Here is a 4,644-nt window from a genome sequence, read left to right as displayed (position 1 = left end):
ATATTTGTAAAATAATTTGTGACATCTTTAATGACAACTTTCATTTGCTTTCTTCTTATTGGTCCAAAATAATAAAGAGAGAAAAATGAAGAGAGAGAATAAAAATATAATATGAGTATGAGAGAGAAAATTGTAAAAAAGTTGTTATAACGTGCGTGGCTGTACAAATATCATTTCTCCTTTCTTATCAAGTACTCTTACATCACATGTCAGGATTGTTTGCTTGAAATCAAACATGTTTTACAATATGAATTTAGAGAATAAAGAATATGGAAACTCAACATTTTGTGAATAGTAAAATTGAACGGAAGAAGTGAGTGTTACAATGTGTATTGATCCACATTGTGTGTATATAGTTTGCTAATTTAAACCAACCTAAAATCATGAAGGTTTAAGTTAGCAAGTGGACATATTTTCATCGGGACAAAAATATGAAGGTCTAAGTTAACAACTTTGAACTCTTTCACCAAAATCTTATTGCTTCTTCTAATTGGAACATCCTCTATGTCATCATCAAAATATTCAGAAGTTTATGGCATCACCTCCTTTATTGGCTGATTTAGAGCATAACATTTAGCTCTTGTTTTAATTTTAAATACATCTCTGCCTTTAACACCTTTGATCAAGCAAACATTGTCTGCAAATATGTTTTTGAAGCCCTTTTCAATAAGTTGTGGAACACTAGACAAATTTTGATCAATGTCAAGAACAAATAAAACATTCATAAATATATCACATACCAGATAAGCTTTCAATAGCAACAGTCCAATTTCCCTTGACTGAGTTGAAATCACCATTTTCAGTTTTTACTTTCGAAACAACGATTTTTTTCAACCTCTTTAAAGAGCTTATGATCATTGGTCATGTGATTTGTGCATCTGCTGTCAAGTAACCACGAGTCACAAACTATTGCTTGTAGCAAAACATGTTGCAACAAAAAGTTGATCTTCTTCTTGATGCTCCATGGATATCACATACAATGAACATTTTATGGACATTTTCTCCTCTCATCATTCTTCTGTTCTTGTGCCTGGAATGCATTCACCAATTATACCAAGGAAATTAGCGATAAATCGTTTGTTTCTTCAAATGAAGAAATTTTTGATTCATATCTCTCAGGCATAGAAACCAGAGTTTTTTGCACAATTCTTTCATCAGAAAAATAATCATTACCAAGTTATCTCACCTTGTTAACAACAATCAGCAACTTATCTGAGTACTCTTTTATGGTTTCTGCCACCTTCATTTTCAGCATCTCGAACTCCCGAATCAAGGTGAGTATCCGCATGTTTTTGGTTCTTTAATTTCCATCATATTCTTATTTGATGTAGTCTCAGATGTCTTTTGCGGATTTCAAGTTCATGATTCTTGTAAATATTGTGCTTGACACCGCATTGAATAGACATGATTCAACTTTGGCCTGCCTTGTCTTCTTTTCTTTATGAATCTTCATTTGAGCCGCCATTGGATTTTCCGGCAATGACTCCACTTCATATTCTTCTTCCACAACTTCCCAAAGGTCTAAGGCTTCAAGATATGTTTTCATCACAAAAATGGGTGGAGAAGGGAGAAGTTTCCTTTTGTTTCATTTTTTAGGATGGTTTTTTTATGTACTCAATTCACATATCCCTTAAGAAGATAATCTCCGATACCAATTTGTTGGTTTTGAAGAGATATGAGAGAAATAGTAATATGGAAATGACGTATTAGAAAACAAAAATATTTTGATAACATCAAGCTCACTCTTACAAACACTTCACTGCTATATAAATAGAGCTCAAACATAACTGAAAACAAAAAGAAACCCACTAATGAGTAATTTTATTGATATCTGACATAAGTACAAGATACATTTTTCTTAATAGTGCATTAAAACAGAAACAGAGTTACCCTGGTATATAATGCACCAGAAAAAGTCTGATACATGTCCCAACCAAATTCTTGAACCTACAAGTTTTGTTACAGCAACCAACCTATGGACCTCAATATTATTGTCTTCAAATAAAAGCGTAACAGAAAATCTAAATGTACTCATCAGCTCGGTCAACAAGAGATTATAGGTTCTATAGCTGCACTGGACCTCATGCCTATGATGAATTCTTCTACCACCAGTGAGTCAGTTTGTATTTCCACATTCTATCGTGCTTGTATGCGCTCCACTCGGAGGCACCATCTCACACCGAAAGCTTCTTCTTTTCGCAAGCTGCCATAAATATTACCAGACTGGTTTCTAAAAACACATGATATGACTATAGCATGCACTTGAGGTACAGTGTCAAGACTGCTACTCAACTGGTTCTGCTACATACTTCCTTGCATTTCTCTTCTCAGATTTGCCTGGTTGAAGTCAACAACATATTCTTCAGCGCTTCTAGCCACGTCCACTGAATTGAGAAATTTTAGTTTGAACACAATTTGGTCTTTTCAAACCATATCTTCCCTAGACTTGCACAGAAAACCTACATGTTAGTTATTTCAACACAATTTGGTCCTTCCAAACCATATCATCCCTAGAGTTACACAGAAAACTTACATGTTAGCCATTTCAGTAACCAGGTTTTCGATGCAACAGTCTCAGGCAAACACAAAGCAGATACATGCCACACTTAATCTCAACTACAAGAAAACTCGATACACTCTTGAGTATCCAACTAGTCCCTACAACATGACTAGCACATAATTTGTGTAAGAGAAACTATTTCTAGAAATTAGAAATTTTACATCTAAAACTATGAGGTACCTTAGCATAAGACGACCGATTTATAGTCTAAGCCATCCTTTATCTCCAATGATGCACATCATTTTTCAATAATTTTCTCCAAATATGTAGATCTTACATCATTCTTCTATTATAGCTTCATAATAATCTCCATTTTGGTGGATTTCAGTATTGCCTTCTAGTTGAACACTTGTCTTGAGTAGAAGGTAAATACTTGATAATTGATTAGCAACTGACAATCGTCATAGTAATTCAGTTTTCTTCATAATGAACATAATAAGTTCATCTACTATTGCCTCATAAGAATCTCCATCTTGCTTCATTTTAGTATTGCCTTCTAGAGTAAAACTTGATGAGTAGCAAATTATTTGGTTTTTTGTATAATACTTTGATACAAGAGTCTTCCTCTTGCTTGATATTGATTAGCAATTATCATAATAATTGAATCATCTTACAAACTAACATCAATAAGTTCATATATTAGAGATTGATAACTCAAATAACAACTAAATGCTTTGTTGGCTACTTTGGAATACATGTACTTTTAAATAATTTGCTTCAATCAATTCAATTAATTTTCTCCATTCTACGGTTACACTGAGTAATTATACTTCACAAGTGAAATTTGTCATCCAATAGCTTCAATAAGTTCTTAAGAGAGTGTTTTCCTATGTCCAAATATTAGGAGAAAAACATGAGATCACCAAATTTAAACAGAGGGAGAATGATTCATTGTATGATGCCGGGGAGCGGCTTAAACTTTTGCTTAAAAGGTGTCCTCCACATGACTTGAGCGAGAAGTCATACCTACAAGATTTCACTGAGGGGTTGACACATAGCCATAGAATGTTCTTAGATGCTTCAGCCGGAGGAATCATGAGATAAGACTGACCATGAAGTTTAAACCATAATAGAGAACATGGCCCAAAATGAGTACCGTGATAAACCCGAGAAAAAGAAAATGGGCGTTTTGGGGTCAGTGAGAGTAGTGTCATCCTAGCAAATCAAACAGCCATGAACAAACAGATAGAAGCCTTGACCAAACATGTGCTAGCAATTACCATGGGACAATTGCAAGACCAATAGGCTCAAGGTCAACAAGTGGCTCCTCCTAAGTGTGATTTATGTGGTGAAAGACATGCAAATGATGAGTATTTGCCTGAAGGGGTAAGTGAGGAAGCAAAGTACATGGGAAACTACAAAAAGGGGAACCCTTATTCCAACACATACAACCCGGCTTGGGCACAACATTATAACCTGAAGTACTATAACCACAACACTTTGAATCCACTCTTACCTAATCCATCCCCTCAACAACAAAGAAAGCCATCAGTTTTTGAAGAATCCATGACTAGCTTTGTCAAAATGACTCAAACCAATTTTCAAGTTGAATGCTAGTCAAGAAGTTGTGCAAAGAAATAATGAGGCTTCAATGAAGAGCTTGAGAATCAAATAGGGCAGTTGGCAAAGCAGATAGCAAATCAATCAAGCCAAGGATTTTCTGGTAATACACAAGATAATCCAAAGAATGAAAATTGTAAGGTAATCGAGTTGAGATGCAAGAAGGTTTTAACACCTTTAGTTCCAAAAGTCACAAAGAAGAATGAAGATGTATAGTGGAGGAGGCTGAACAAGGTGTAGTTGAAAAGAACGAAAATGGTGTAGTTGAAAAAGAAAAGATTGAATAAAATTCCGAGCGAGAAAAAAATAATTATCAGTATAAACATGCTTACAGGTTGTATCATTAATCTTTTCTAAATATTTGTTTCCATAATTGCATGAACAATAAAAATTGAATTAGAAAAATCTAGTTGATATTGCACAACCTTTTTAGTTTCATTTTTCTTAAAAAATAATTTTTGACTTGTGTTTTAATACAGCGATGATTAACATAACTACCTATTTGTTATTGAGCAATAGGAATT

General features: G+C 34.2%; 1 long non-coding RNA gene across 2 annotated transcripts; it reads right to left on the bottom strand.

The window, feature by feature from the left end:
* Window positions 1-1,788: 1,788 nt before the first annotated feature.
* On the bottom strand, window positions 1,789-4,408 carry LOC120580837 (uncharacterized). Of its 2 annotated transcripts, none has more exons than XR_005646602.1 (3): window positions 2,741-4,408; window positions 2,534-2,669; window positions 1,789-2,445 (listed from the first exon to the last, which is right to left on the bottom strand). It is a non-coding gene; the product is annotated as an uncharacterized lncRNA (long non-coding RNA). The 2 variants fall into 2 exon arrangements; XR_005646601.1 differs by having other exon boundaries at window positions 1,789-2,440.
* Window positions 4,409-4,644: the final 236 nt, after the last annotated feature.

This window comes from Medicago truncatula, chromosome 6, assembly GCF_003473485.1.
Source record: "Medicago truncatula cultivar Jemalong A17 chromosome 6, MtrunA17r5.0-ANR, whole genome shotgun sequence".
Classification (NCBI taxonomy): Eukaryota; Viridiplantae; Streptophyta; class Magnoliopsida; order Fabales; family Fabaceae; genus Medicago; species Medicago truncatula.
The sequence above is the reverse complement of the archived record's forward strand: the minus strand, read 5'-3'. Positions and strand labels throughout refer to the sequence as shown.